The sequence below is a fragment of the Ctenopharyngodon idella genome, chromosome 8, assembly GCF_019924925.1.
Source record: "Ctenopharyngodon idella isolate HZGC_01 chromosome 8, HZGC01, whole genome shotgun sequence".
Lineage (NCBI taxonomy): Eukaryota > Metazoa > Chordata > Actinopteri > Cypriniformes > Xenocyprididae > Ctenopharyngodon > Ctenopharyngodon idella.
In genome coordinates this window covers 11865823-11882223 of record NC_067227.1, presented here as the reverse complement: position 1 = coordinate 11882223, position 16401 = coordinate 11865823, and the positions used below count along the sequence as shown (strand labels likewise).

At 40.3% G+C, this 16401-nt stretch overlaps 2 long non-coding RNA genes across 2 annotated transcripts; both read left to right on the top strand.

Annotated features, from left to right (window-relative positions):
* The first annotated feature begins 13081 nt into the window (after positions 1–13081).
* Positions 13082–13516, top strand: LOC127517142 (uncharacterized). The gene is made up of 3 exons (XR_007931190.1): positions 13082–13193; positions 13316–13381; positions 13463–13516. It is a non-coding gene; the product is annotated as an uncharacterized LOC127517142 (long non-coding RNA).
* Positions 13517–13650: 134 nt separating this feature from the next.
* LOC127517143 (uncharacterized) lies at positions 13651–14392 on the top strand. The gene is made up of 3 exons (XR_007931191.1): positions 13651–13975; positions 14152–14253; positions 14352–14392. It is a non-coding gene; the product is annotated as an uncharacterized LOC127517143 (long non-coding RNA).
* The last annotated feature ends 2009 nt before the right edge of the window (positions 14393–16401 follow it).

The following is a 16401-nucleotide window of genomic DNA, read 5'->3' as shown; positions in this document are numbered from 1 at the left end:
ACTATTTTTTCTGGTGAAAGGAAGGCTTTTAGTGAAAGTTTACTTCCTGAAAGTTGCATTGATACATATTTTTGGCTTGAATATTTGTATTGTTTGGTAACCAATTTATAAAAGCAATAAGGTGCTCGAGGCTAGTGCTGTATCATGAACAAGTCACAACTTTGCGTCGTGCCTAACAATGCCCTTCAGCCTTGACTTATTCACAATACAGCACAGCATCTCATACCTTATTGCTTACAAATAAAACATTTTGAAAGAACCTCAAGTAAGAACCTAAATTATCCACCTTAATCCTACGCCCCATGACGCTTTGCGCGAATTATGGGCGTAACTTCTGTTAAGCCGTAAACATCAGTGAAAGGTTCACTCTATGAATGCAATAATACGTTTTTTTTTTCAAAGTGATTTCCATCATTCTGACAGATAATAAATTGTATTTACTTATGAAAATAAACTTGGAAATATTTTCCCTTCTTTATTTTAGCTTAAATAACATCAAAATCTTGCACTGAACAGCACTGTACAGAACAAATCCCTGAATACATTTGTACACTATTCTATTTCTTCTAGTGCTGTGTGAGCAGTGCTTCTGCTCACACAGCTGAGCTACATTTGTCCAAGATGCCGTGTGAGCATAAGTAACATTTATTGGTAGCATCGGACGCGTTTCGGTGGTTTAAATCGACGCTTGTGACTTGCGCAAGTGCTTTTACTGTAATTTAGGCAAGCGCGCTCATAATAGACGGCGCACTCGTTTTTTCCAGGCACGCCTATGCAGCGGCGAGATGAAAACATCTCAACTTTTCAGAATGCCGCAAGCGCACCGCAGGTCATGTGACAAGAACCAAACGACATAGCTGTGCAGGGCGGGTTTTTATTCCTCATCTCCATAAATAAATCTAAAAGTAGATTTAATGCAAGGGCTAGAAATCAATTTCTCTTTTGCTGAAACATCCTCATCATCGTGGAGAGCGCAGCTCATGGTTGCATAGCAACGACAGACACCACAGGAGCGAAAGCGCTTTGGAAAGAAGAAAGCGGTGCGGCCGCTTATGTGATGCGATATGTGAACAGCCCTTTAGAACGGCGACTTTTTCTTTGCATATCAGACAAGGTAACGTTTCCATTAAACTCCACGAAAAAATACTGCAATGTCCATCTTTCTTGAAACTGTCTGTGTTCCTCATCTGCTTTCCTTTTCGGTTTGCATTCGCACTTTGCAGCCAAACAACAAATAAACTACGAAAGCCGAACCAGCTCTTATCAAATCTGCCTGCGCGCTTTTTTTTTTTTTTCCTCAATAGAATCATGTCATTCTTTTAAATATGGAATATGGTATGAGACAACTAGAGAATAATAATAATAATAATAATTTAACCGAGCTTCGAGCTCGGAATTTTGGCCCGAACCCAGAGTACTCCCCCCGGTGTGGTAAAAGTAGATAGAACTATAAGTGAGGAGATGGGGTGGAGGAGGGACGCTGATAAACTCTCAGATGAACGGAAGTCTGCTGAATTTATACCTTTTGACATCGGTTGAGTTGATTAACTGAAAGCTCTCCACCTGTGCTAATTAGGTTAATTATCTGAACTTGCTCCTCCCGAATTTTGTTAATAAAACATCATTTCACGAGTTCACATATCCATATAATTAAATAGAGTAAAGTTATGCATATTTGGCGTGCTGTCCGGGGAGAGGGCTCCGAGCTCGGAATTTTGGCCCAAACCCAGAGTACTCCCCCAAAAAAGCAAAAGAGCAAAAAGGACAGCCGCCAGACTAAAGACCCCCAAAAGACGCCAAGAATTGGCGGACTGGCATTTCAAGAAGCCTGGTCGCTTGACCAGGAGAGCCCATGTTGCCACTGACAGGAGCGTATCACTGTACCAGGCGGACAGGCCCTACTAGCCAACAAACAATGGGTAGCTGAAATTTGGAACGACCGATCGGGAGGGCTCTCGTGACATCTGATGGGAGACCAAGGCTCCAGGAGACCAATGCTCATTGTATCGGATGCGTAAAGCCCTACTGGCCGATAAATGAGGAGCAGTATGAGTTAAACCGTCTGACCGGGGGGGTCCGTGCTGCCTCTGATGGGATCGTGCATCGCCAGGTAGACGGTCCCTACCGGCCGATTGACGGGGAGCGCGTGATTTGGAGCGGCCGATCGGGAGGGCTCTGGTTACGTCCAACAAGAGACCAGTGCTCACGGTGTCAAACGGGTGAGCCCTACCAACCGAAAGATGAGGGGCAACATGGTTTAGGAATGACCAGCCAAAAGGGGCCCACTCAGCTTCCGTCGGGAGCGGCCCCCGGTAACAGGTGAGTGGGTTCCATTGGCTGATGGCGGGATGAAAGAAATTGGAATGCCTGGCCAGGAGAGCTCTCACAGCATCCGATGGGAGACCAAGGCTCCAGGAGACCAATGCTCATGGCATCGGATGGGTAAACCTCGCTAGCACACAGGCGGAAAGTAAAGAGCAGAGGCTCGACCGGGAGGCTCTTGCGGCGTCCAACGGGAGACCAAGGCTCCAGGAGACCAATGCTCAAGGCCTCGGACAGGTAAGCCTCGCCGAACGAGGAAAGAAGCACGGACCAGGAGGCTCTCGCGGCGTCCAATGGGAGACCTAGACTCATGACATCAGACGGGTAAGCCTCGCTGGTGGACGGCAGAAAGTAAAGCACAGAAGAACAACCGGGAGGCTCTTGCGGCATCCGACGGGAGACCAAGGCTCCAGGAGACCAATGCTCAAGGCCTCGGACGGGTAAGCCTCGCCAGACGAGGAAGGAAGCACTGACAGGGAGGCTCTTGCGGCGTCAGATGGGAGACCAAGGCTCCAGGGAACCAATGCTTGTGGCATCAGACGGGTAAGCCTCGCCAGACAGAGAAGGATAACAAGATGGAAGCTGACTGGGAGGGCTCTCGCTGCGTCCGACGGGAGATCAAGACTCACTGTGTCAGACGGGTAAGCCTCACTGGACGGAAAAAGTTAAAAAGACGGAAACTGACCGTGAGGGCTCTCGCTGTATCCGACGGGAGATCAATACTCATGGCATCTGATGGGTAAGCCTCGCCGGACAAGGAAGGAGAAAAGATGGAAACTGACCGAGAGGGCTCTCGCAGCATCCGATGGGAAATCAAGACTTGCAGCATCGGACGGGTAAGCCTCGTCAGCGGTGGAGAGAAAATGTTTTTTTTTTTTTTTTTTCCCCTCTCTTTCTCTCTCTTCCCTCCTCAGAAAACTGAACTCCAGCAGAAGCAGAGGGGACATTACTGCTGCAGCAGAGGACAAATTTAGCTATAGAACTGGGCTTTTATGGGAGTGGAGGGGACATTGCTGCCGCAGTGGAAGGGCCAGCCAGACAAACTGAGTTCCTGCGAGAGCATGGAGATAATGTTGCTGCACCGTGAAGGCAAGGTTTGCCAGAGAAGAAGCTCCTGCGGGAGTGGAGGAGACAACACTGCTACTGCAGTGTAAGAACAGAGTGGGCTCCTGCGGAATCAGGTGAGAAGATGGAATACTATTTTAATGGATTGATGGTGTTAATTTGCAGTGGATATGGTGAGCTTGTAGGATTGAGCGAGAGAACAAGCTGAAGCTGAAGAATTTGGCTGGTAAGGGTTTGTTGAGCTTCTTTAACATGGAAGCGATTGGATTAGATAGGATATAGATCTTTAAAGCCTCTGATGGCCAGCGACTAGAGTGTTTGAATCTGATGCTTGGAGAGGCCTTTTGGGGCAGCTGTGGTCCCTTGCCGCTGTTGCTTCTGGCTTGCTTAGTTGGGGACACTTGATATTCAACAATGTTTTGATCTGCCTTCATTATCTTCACTGCACACCATTGTATGCAAACTGAACTGTCCTGGATGATAACATCACTTTGCCTCCAGAGCTGTTGTATAAATTAACTATATGAATAACTAGTTTAATGATGGAATGAATCAATACTGAACTTACTTAAGCTGGACAGTGGCACCATTTTCTTCTAGAGCTGCTGTGCAGCCAAAATTATTTTGCTATCACTTTAAAGCTGCCCTGACACTGCATGTAAAAAGCTCTATAAAGGTGACTTGATTTGGTTGCTGCTCCTGTGCATAACAAATATTTGGAAAAGTGAATAGGCTGGGTCAGGGTCCACCTTTGGAGCAAGCAGCCTGAATTTCAGATCAAATCTATGTTCTGATCTTGCTGGCGACCTTCATAAAGCAAACAAAACAAGATAATTGTAACAACAATTTAATAAAATAACACATAATACCGACATTTCATATTAGGGTTGCACAGTGTACCGGTACTACAGTAGTATTACGATACTAAACCTTCAAAATACTGGCAATGCCATTGTATTGGTAGTATTGTCGGTACGGTAGTACCTTAAGGAATGTTAAATGAGCGGCAGGTACACTTCATTTGAACGCGCATACCTGCAAAAACATTAAAAGAGACTGCCGTTGCCTGTCTGCTGTGCCCTGTGTAGTAAATGTTGTGTAGCGTCTTATTGTTCCCCAATGTTTCACATAATCTTGCAATGAGATAAAGGTGCACTTGCACTTGTTTTTTCGTGCTGCATTTTTTCAGGAGTTTTTTATAAAACAGCAGCTCAAGCATCACTTAATCAACATCATTATATCTTTATATAAGAATGAATTCTCAGTTTTCCTGCTGCTCATTTGACCACTTCTGGAACAGGTGTAATTGTTTATTTATAAAAACATCTTTGCTAAGACGATTCAGACAAATGCAATTCCATTCCTCAATATAGCAGCTTTGCACTCATTATTTTTATTTTTTTTATTTATCTTTAAAAAAAAAAAAAAAAAAATATATATATATATATATATATATATACACACACACACACACATTGTATTATGTTTTAGTACTGCTCTCCAGTCAAGGTTGGAAATTTCATGCCAGAAAAAATGCTCCTGATAGTTCGTGACGCGAGCAAGAGCGTTGTTTTTGTTTAGTTTCTAAATGAATCTGTTTTGAACAAATCGGGCAAGTCGCTGACTCACTAAGTGATTCGTTATTATTTTATTTTTATTTTATTTTATTTTTTAATTGTAATTGAAGTGCAAATGCATAAATGCTATGTAGCTTCTGCTACTGTACATTGCTGAATTTGTTTACAATGATTCATTTGATTGGTAACAAGAGCCTGTTCTCATTCTCAATAATGAAGTATTCGGAGAAAAATCTGGTCTGTTTTATATATTTATGAAAATAAGGTCCATTTTGTATACTGCATGGCACCGTGATACTTCAGCTATAGTATTATCTAATGGTATTAGATAATTTGTTAGTAGCAGTTAACACTTAAAACAGTTGCAACTGGGTAGTAAAATGTTTTTCCATGCATGCTTGAACTGACTACGGTGCATACCCTTCTGACCAGTAGACATCACCGGCGTGTGACGTTCCGAGGGAAACTGAATCATTTCCTCGAAGCGATTGGTTCAACTGATTCAAAAAGCTTCGTTTCTCCCATCACTAGGAGGAACCCTCAACAGTTATTTTCATCAGTTATCTGAGTCTTAACATCAATTATCTTATACAGATGTTGTGGAATTTATTTGAATCCATTAGTGAGAATGAATGCGTGTATTAATTTGTCTTACCAGTCTGTGCAGCGTCTCTTTAACGATAGTGAAGCTGGGTTTGAGTTACTTCAAAACAGAAACAAATCGATTAGAAACTGAAAATTATATAGCGTTATGTTTTATGTTTATCTCAGGACAGCGCTGACGTTAAGTTCTTAATTCTGCAAATGTGCGTGCGATCTGACTGCACATGATGTCCGAGCTGTTTAGACGCGTGCGTTTAAGATAAAGGGAAGCAGCGCCTTAGATTAGAAACAGCAAATCTATGAAAATGGTTCAAAACATCTATTTCTTCCGATCAAAAATTGAGTATCCAGATAGCAGACCAACCTTAAATCAACGTTGAATCAATGTTAATGCATTAACCAAATTATCATTGAATCAGTGTTGATCAACGTTGAATTTTAAGTTGATTTTTCATCAGGTTTGCACCCTGAAATAATGTTTCAATGAAAAATTCACAACTTCCTTCAGTTTACATACAAATGTATTCATGAAGTGAGTTGATTCAAAACTTTAACTCCCTCGATCACAATGCCAATGTCGGCAGGCAGTTCATGAAGTTCTCCCCCCCTTCAGAATAATTACCACCACCATGAAGAGCTGCTCAGGGTCACCCTCACCATCATCTGTCTGGTTATCCTAAAGTTGTGTACATAAAACAAACCAGTTTCATTGCCTTTTGCTAGAATGACTACAAAATAAACAAATTTATACTTTTTCTGAAAAAATAACAAATGGGAACACAGGCAAAACAAAATTATTACAAAACAGATATTTTCCAGATAAAAAAACAACACCACAAAAGTCACATGCATTTGGGATGGCATAAAGGTGAGTTAATGAACATCTGGTTTGGACATTAGTAATTCATTATTTATTAACAACTATATCAGTTTTTATAGAAATTACTTACCATGTATTGTAAAGTGTCCTCAGTCATCAAACATCATTGAAAAGTTTTAGGTCCTAAGAGGAGAAACATTTTTACAGCATTATTAGTGGTCGATAGTTGTTTATCAGCTCAATTAATTAGTTGTGCAAATACTATTATTATAATCTACTATTTCTACTACTACTAAAAAATAAAAAAAAAATAATTTTGGGCAAACATAAACATCAAATCAGTGCTAACATGTCAAAGACAAATAATAGAACACACAAATATTAATTTAAAAACTTAACTCAATATTATAACGCAGGAATCCCCACAGCCTCGGGTGTTTTCTCCCGCACCACCATTTTTAAAATATCTCGCGCTGCATACACGGTAAAGGAGGAATTCATTTTAAATTCGATTAATTAGCTACGATTCTGTTAGGATTCATGTCCACAAACAACGTTAATGAACTATAAAACACACTTTCAAACGCTGCATTATCTAATATTATAAAGTAAAACAAATTTCCAAATTCAACCTACCTTTCAGTCCGAGAAAATCGATCGATTCGAGCAGAAAGTTCAAGACGCTTGTGCGTCGTGACGTCAGAAAAACGTCTGACGCGGGATCCTTAAAGTGCAGGTGAGGTGTTTGAGTAGTTGTGAATTTACAGTTTAAGTTGAAAGAGTGTAACATTATTATAATAATAATGTCCAGCTGGTTCATCTCACTGACTTCCAACTGGTTGGAGTTTATCTACACTTCAGTTGGCAGGATTATTTATTTATTTATTTTTTGTGGGACTAGAGGGAAGGGTCATGAGGAGCATGAATGCTAATGTGAATAAAGTGTTGAATGAGGGGACAGATGGACTGACATAGTCTAAGTTCCACCAGTGATGAAGCTGACCAAAAATTAACATTGATATCTCTATATTATTATTACAATTTGAATGTTAAAATTTTAACAAAATTTGAGAAATAAATTATTTACCTATTGAGAGTACATTGACAGTCTGTCTTGAGCTCCAGAAAAGTGAAGGAAAAACCACTTTTGCGTAGCGGCCGGCAGAGGCTTCGGAATGCCAGCTGCTCATGCTGAAGTCAGCGGTGGATCGCCCTGCCGGCGCCACCCAAGCTCCTTGCCCTGTCGGTGCCAACCAAGTTCCTTGCCCTCGAGCCAGCTCCAGCCTTCCACGAGTCAGCTCCAGACTCCGCACCAGAGCCCGCTCCAGTCGCCGAGCCCGCACCAGACTCCGCTCCGCTCCACAAGCCCATTCCACTCCACAAGCCCATTCCACTCCATGAGCCCTCTCTACTCCATGAGCCCGTTCCACTCCACGAATCCGCTCCAATCCACGAGCCCGCTCCATTCCACTATCCAGCTTCAGAAACCGCTCCAGCCCAAAGAAGTGCAGACTCACCATGGCTCTCTGAGGCACCTGACCCTCCGTAGGCTCTCTGAGGCACCTGACCCTTCGTAGGCTCTCCTAGGCACCTGACCCTCTGTGGCTTTCCGAGTCACCTGACTCTCCGTGGCTCTCCGAGGCACCTGACCCGCCGTGGCTCTCCGAGGCACCTGACTCTCCGTGGCTCTCTGAGGCACCTGACCCGCCGTGGCCCTTCGAGGCTCCCGTGGTGCCTAGAGTCCCTCGATCGGCCTGGAGACCTCCTTCCTAGCCTGCCCCACCCTGGCCACCTACCCACCTACCCAGCCTGCCCCACCCTGGCCACCTACCTAGCCTGCCCCACCCTGGCCAACTACCCAGCCTGCGCCACCCTGGCCGCTTGCTCCTCCCTGGCACCCTGCTAAGCTTCTGTTGGCACGCCCTCTTCCACTCCATGGACCTGGTCCTCCACTCTGCCCCCTTGTTCACCTCCACCCTGCCTCTTCGGAGTTATTAGGAGCATCTGGAAGCCGCTCCTTAGGAGGGGGGCTATGTCATGTTCCCTGTCTGTGTCCCCTGTTTATCCTCTGTTTGTTCACCTCATGTTTCCCTGCTGCTCCCCTTGTTTGTTGCCATGGACACTCATTGGACCACGCCCCCTTGTAATCTCGTTATCTTGTTTGTGCCTGTGTATATATAGTCCCTGTGTTTCACTCATGCCCGGCTGAGTATTGTTTAGCCATTGTTTACCCCTAGTCTTCGTGTTCTTTGTTCCTTGCCTTGCCTAGCCTGTGTTTTGACCCTGGACTGTTTCCTTGTTTTATGACCTTTTGCTGTCCGCCCTGACCCTTGCCTGTGTTTTTGGATTACCCTTTGCCTTGCCTTCTTGTATCTGTTTGCCGGTGTTCGACCTTCTGCCTGTTTGACTACGCTCTTCGGTTAATAAAGCTCGCATTTGGATCTCCCACTCCGTTGTCACGTCCCATATGTTACAGATGGTTTTTGTGTTTGTTTGTTTGTTAATCTAGTTAATCCAATGAATAACAGCATCTTTTTTTAATCAAATATAAATAAAAATCATTCATTATATCTGTCCTTTCCAATTTGTAATTATTTCTCTAGCCATCTGAACATCTGAACAGAGAATTGTTTTGCCACCATGATTGATTGTGATAAGGAACCACAGCTATTTTTTTTTGTGTCTCTCCCCAAAGGGGAAATTGTTTTAAATTGTTTTGAACAATCATGGGGAAGACTGCTGACTTGACAGTTGTCCAAAAGACGACCATTGACACCTTGCACAAGGAGGGCAAGACACAAAAGGTCATTGCAAAAGAGGCTGGCTGTTCACAGAGCTCTGTGTCCAAGCACATTAATAGAGAGGTGAAGGGAAGGAAAAGATGTGGTAGAAAAAAGTGTACAAGCAATAGGGAGAACCGCACCCTGGAGAGGATTGTGAAACAAAACCCATTCAAAAATGTGAGGGAGACTGACGGGGGTCTATCCTATGCACTGACGGGGGTCTATCCTATGCCATGGCCATGAGGGGAATAGAGGCAGCTTTATAATATCTTATTATTAATAGCTGTATCAATATTACCATTATTAATACTATTATTATTATTATTATTATCACTGCCATTGCAACTACTACTATTATCATTACTATTAATGGCTGTATCAATATTACCATTATTAATATTATTATCATTATTGCTATTACTGTTATCTTTATTTTTCCTCTTCCTGATCCTTTAACCTCCCCCTCATTCCGGATGAAATGAGTATATTTCTTAATATTTATCATTACTACTACTGCTAATACTATTATTACTATTTGTCATTTCTTATTAATTGGATTCATCATTATTATTATTATTATTATTATTATTATTTATTAATACTGTTGCTATTGTCACCTTCCTCATTTTTTGCGTGTGATACTATTATTATCTTCATCATTGTTTCCTCCTTTTTGATATATATTTTTTCTTAACTCTGGTTATGTCTGTTGTACTTTCCTACATGCTCTTTTATTCATATATTTCCACTCCCACACCCAGTTACACTTAGTTACACACACACACACACATACCCAAATCATACTGGCGGTTATGTATGTTTTGTTGGTCTTTGTATTTTGCATTTAATTTCTTTTCTGTAAATATTGTAATTATCTGTTTGCATAATAAAAAAAAAAAAAAAAAAAAAAAAAATGTGAGGGAGATTCACAAAGAGTGGACTGCAGCTGGAGTCAGTGCTTCAAGAACCACTACACACAGACGTATGCAAGACATGGGTTTCAGCTGTCGCATTCCTTGTGTCAAGCCACTCTTGAACAACAGACAGCGTCAGAAGTGTCTCGCCTGGGCTAAAGACAAAAAGGACTGGACTGTTGCTGAGTGGTCCAAAGTTATGTTCTCTGATGAAAGTAAATTTTGCATTTCCTTTGGAAATCAGGGTCCCAGAGTCTGGAGGAAGAGAGGAGAGGCACACAATCCACGTTGCTTGAGGTCCAGTGTAAAGTTTCCACAGTCAGTGATGGTTTGGGGTGCCATGTCATCTGCTGGTGTTGGTCCACTGTGTTTTTTGAGGTCCAAGGTCAACGTAGCCGTATACCAGGAAGTTTTAGAGCACTTCATGCTTCCTGCTGCTGACCAACTTTATGGAGATGCAGATTACATTTTCCAACAGGACTTGGCACCTGCACACAGTGCCAAAGCTACCAGTACCTGGTTTAAGGACCATGGTATCCCTGTTCTTAATTGGCCAGCAAACTCGCCTGACCTTAACCCCATAGAAAATCTATGGGGTATTGTGAAGAGGAAGATGCAATATGCCAGACCCAACAATGCAGAAGAGCTGAAGGCCACTATCAGAGCAACCTGGGCTCTCATAACACCTGAGCAGTGCCACAGACTGATCGACTCCATGCCATGCCGCATTGCTGCAGTAATTCAGGCAAAAGGAGCCCCAACTAAGTATTGAGTGCTTTACATGCTCATACTTTTCATGTTCATACTTTTCAGTTGGCCAAGATTTCTAAAAATCCTTTCTTTGTATTGGCCTTAAGTTATATCCTAATTTTCTGAGATACTGAATTTGGGATTTTCCTTAGTTTTCAGTTATAATCATCAAAATTAAAAGAAATAAACATTTGAAATATATCAGTCTGTGTGTAATGAATGAATATAATATACAAGTTTCACTTTTTGAATGGAATTAGTGAAATAAATCAACTTTTTGATGATATTCTAATTATATGACCAGCACCTGTAGAACCCAAGAGGCGAAAATCTTATCCTTTTTGGGCAACAGTCACTAGATGGCGCGCCGGTAGCGCGGCCGCCAATTTGGGGTGAAAATGCCAACTGGACCATAGAATCCTTCACATCGTATGCACCCAAAATCTGTGAATTTCACTGCCAAATCAGAAGTGCAATAGAACATTTTTCAAATTAAGTCATCAGTAAATTTTATGGCACCTACAGTAAATGTTGTATTGTCTTATATATGTTTTATTTTACCAGTTGTGGAATTCAACCATTCATCCATCTGAGGTAATGTAGTTAGTCTACTTTATTGAGTATTTCCATTTTATGCAACTTTGCATAACACATATGCAACACATTTATTAATAGTAAATTAATAATTAATACATTTAATTAGATCATCATGTTTGCAGCGAACAATATAGATCAGACCTAATGGAATAATAATAGTATTACTCCACTATCTGAATTGAAATAAATTGTACGTTTTAATAGATCACGCTACAAACATAATGATCTTATAATACATGATGCATTGCTGTGTCCATTATCGCATAATTCCAACCCTATCTCACGGCGAATTCGTACTAATTCGTACGAATTAACCAAGTGGCTAAATCGTACGAAATCGTACGAGCTAGGTCGTACGAATTCGTACGATTTGTTCATTGCATTTAAAACAACCTCGTCAAGGCGAGTTCGTACTAATTCGCACAACTTAATTAGGTGGTTAAATCGTACTGTATAGTACGATTTCTTGTTCGCGTTGAATAAGCGTGACCCAACTCTCGATTGGAAAGCATCGCGATATTAAACAGCAGTTACACGTGCCACAAGTAGTTTGTCATATGCTGTCCTAATGTCCTAATATAATGTTCTATATAAGTCCATTATATGTTATTTATTAATCAGATCGGCTCCATAATGCTCGCTGGATTTTATCTGCCATCTTTTACCATGTTTTGTTCCAAAAAGTTGAACATATATCGCTAGCTAGGGTGATTAAACGCTACAGTTAGCGTCAGCTAGCTTCGATCAGTTTATTATGTTCATATTGGTGGAATTATAGAAGTAGTGACCACCACTGTACTTCTATTACTATTTTGAAGTTTTAGCTCAATAACGGCAATGCTTACTATGCTTTTACCATAGTTACTGTGGTAATTTGTAGTTTAAGTACAGTTACCGCAGTAACTGTAGTTCTACCTTGATATGTGTAGTAAAAGCACAGTTATTGCAGTAGTTGCCATGCTGTTAATACCTTTTATTTAATATGCAAAAATTGTAATTCAGCATTTCTTTTTATACCTTGCAGTTACTTCAGATCCCACACTACTCCTCCATACAGACTTCCTACAACATATTAACCCAACGGCTCTTTTAAGAGCCATCTCTTGCAAATCTCTTGTCTCTCTGACACACACTCTCTCTCTCTCTCTCTCTCTCTCACACACACACACACATACATACACACACATACATACACACATACATACACAGCGACTCTTTCCCCCTCCATTCCTCTTCTCTTCCTTCGTCTCTTTGTCTTTTGACTTTTCTTTGATTATTTCTCTTTCTTTCTCTTCTTCAATATGGCATCTTGTCAAAACTCAGGTTTTGACCAATTATGTCAGGAAGCTGCAATTATTACAAGGGAACTTGAACTCAACGCTGCCAGTGCTGAACTTGAAGCAGCTACCAAGGAGGCTGAAGAAATTCTACTAACCTTCAACCCTCCACCAGTAATGTTGAATACATTTCATTTCAATTTTTTGTTTTGTTTTCATTAAACTACTTTTTAATTCAAATTAATTTGCTGTATTTTTAGCTGTTAATATATTTAAAAGACCTAGCTTATGATCATCTTAGCATTTTGTTTCAACATGAATTTACAAAAGAAAAAATAAGTCCTTTTTTTTCTAGCTGAAAAAGAAGACCAAACAAGCCTGTAGCACTCGTCTCAGACCAGTCTCTTTTGTAGAGAGGGATGAGTTTGGGCATCTTGTGCCAAAACGGAGAAGGCCAAAACTTACCAAGGCAAACATCTCCAAAGGTACATTTTTTATATTTTGCACAATGTATTCTTGCAGCTTATACATGTTTCTCCTCTCATAATGAGTAGCACCATATTTTGTCTGTTCTGTATGTTTCTATTAATCTTAATCTGTTTTTTAGCTACAACGATTAACAGTCCAGCTATGTCATCATCTTTGGAGTCTGGGCAAGTAGACATTGATCATGGTGAGTAATGACATCAACACTTTTCAAAATAACTAGTCATGCAGAGTTATTAGTGACTTTTTGATGTTTCATTGTTCTTAGGTGAAATTCCATCACTGCCTTCTCACACTGTATGGCCAGCAGTTGAAGATATAGGTGTGTATATTTGTATTGTTTAAAGAGTTCTCAGTATAATCACTGCTTTGTAATGATCAGTCTAACCAACTGCCATGAACACTATAATTACTTTAGTTTTTTTCTAATTCAGAAACTCTTCATCAAGAGGTAGAGGATATGTCGGCTGATACTGGAGACATTCAGTGCCCAAATCCGACTTCCTCAAACACATGGTCAGTTCGCATGGCCCAGACTAAAAAGAAGTGGGCAGCTTTGAGGCCAGAGATGGTGGAATCTTTATTAACAGCTGAGTACACGGAGATCAGACAGTGCCAGCACTGCCAACTGAAGCGATCTGTTATCCGCTGTAAAGACTGTGTTCCTAAACAGCTGTACTGTGCAGACTGCGATATTTTGGCCCATGAAAGGAAACTGCACAACCGAGAGACAGATGTAGAAGGATTCTTTCGGGCCATATCCCCGTCAACTTTGGTGAAGGTGGATATTGACGGCCAATTCCATTTTGAGGAAAAAGGCATGTAATTCAGTTGTTTTAGAATTTATAATACATTCATGTTAATCTATCATGTGAATTTCCATGTAATCATAATAATAACACAGCTATGGTATTTTTGGTAAAGGTTGAATTTTCTAGCCTTACTTTTTTTTTCCAGATTGCCTTTTGCCTCTAGAGACACCTGATCAAATTTGCAGCTGTGCCACTGATACCATTGTGGTGTCAGGAGGTAAAAAGGCTATTCTCATTGGAATTGATGGTGTCCAGTGTATTTAAAAAAAAAAAAAAAAAAAAAAAATATATATATATATATATATATTGATTATTTTGTTTTTTTACTATACATTATTTCAATAGGTCGCTACAATGTCAGCTTGCCAACCTTCACATGCTCAACATGAGCAGAACGACCAGCATCCCACAACTGATCAAGTCTGGTTACTGGCCTGCCACAGCAAGCTGTGAAACACTGTATAAAATTGATGTGTTTGTGTCATATGACCACATGAAATTGAATGCTCCTGGACTTTCTAGACAGTCCTTCATCAGTTTATTGGAACATCGAGTTCTTTGGCCGAGTATTAATTGAATGAACTACTGAATCATTTCCTTTTTTCATCTTTTCATGTTTGGGAGTGAGCTATTTTTTACAAGGTTTATGTTTTTGTGTGTGTGTGTTATTTTACAGGATGGAAAGATCTGCACAGATGCTTTTCAAAGAAGTTTTTTCGAATGGAGATACTGCCAGTTCGAAATTGATCAGCTCTGTGGACTGAAAGTGTTTGACTGTCCAGCCTGTTCTCCATTTATGCTTGCTGTGTCAGTAGATGGTAACAGGAAATTGTATCGCTTCAAAAGAGGGTAGGAAAAATTCTATATCAGTGTGAAAAGCATTAAAATTATATTTAATGCCAATTAGCTTTTCATTAAATAATTATGTAATTATATTCAAGGGCTGAAGATCATGGTCTGTTCATGATCATGAGATCAGAGCTTTGTCATTAGTTTTGTTTTTAAGTACTAAAAGTGTGCTTCAGAATTATAAACAGTGAGCGTTTTCAGGTTAAAAATAACAAGCTCTGGTCTCTGTGAATACAGTAAGAGACAATGGTAACTTTAGCCACATTAGCACATTCAGAAAGGCGATTTGCGAAAACACACGTTATAAGGTGCGGTACTTGCATGTTCTGGATATGAAAAGTTGGATCACAAATAGGGCTGAACGATTAATTGCATTTGTGATAATATCACAATATGATAAAACAAGATTTTTTAAATGCAAAGGCTGCGATTACACTCTGGTCACGTCACGTGACATGCAAGAGAGTAAAGCAGTCTTCAGAGTAAGCATCAACTTGGCATGTTACGCATATAGGCCTGGCCTGCAGGAACAGTTTGTTTAACCTAATATTGTGTTGGTCATACTAGGGGTGGGAGAAAAAAACAATGCATCGCGATTCTCTCTCCATTCTGTATCGATTCTGAGCTTAGTTTTTAACCACAGATGTTCATTATTACAGCCATCAACAGATTAGTTATAATGTATGAATAGCTGAAACATTATATCACTATCTGCTCTAGCAAGGGTATAAACATGACGGACTGTGTGTGGCTCCCTCAGGGCAGGATCTATGCTAATAGTGCAGAGATCATTGCCAGTGAATGGGGCTTTTCCCTACAATGATGTCACAGTAGGGAGAAAACTGGAACAGTGCGTTTTCAGACACTGCTTCTGATTTATGGGGACTATAAAAAAATAGATTTTTATGATTGTAGGGTGGTTGGTTATACACACGGTGACACAACGTTCAAACACCATGTAAAAGTGAATTTTACATAATAGGCCTTTTTAACAATTTCAACACCGGGTTGCGTTGTTTTATAATAGTGAAGCCTTGTATAGCACTAAGCTGAAGAACTTTGGGAAAGAAATAAATGTTATGTACTTTAACAAATATGTACAGTATTTTGCAAACTGCTTTCTGAATGATTTTTTTTGCCTATATATATATATATATATATATTAATTTAAGAAAGAGTCTTAAATTGCACATATTATGGCATTGCATTGTCTTTTCAGATGGAAACAAAAGAAGACACAAACTCCGTAGAAAAATTTTGGAGGAAAAGGCCAAATTTAGTGCAGCTGTAGATAAGATGCTTTCAGCAGCATGTTCCCCCAAGACCAAATACAATAACTTATCCATCATAACTTATATTCATCATATCTATCAATATACTACAAAGTTTGTAGTATATTGATAGATATGATGAATATAAATTAGTTGTCATTAATGAAATGTATAATAATACATTCATAAAAATTGTAGCTTTGATAATTGTTTCTGTTTATACGTGCAAACGTCAGACAAAATGCTTGTTTAATTTATATTTATTTTTTAATTAT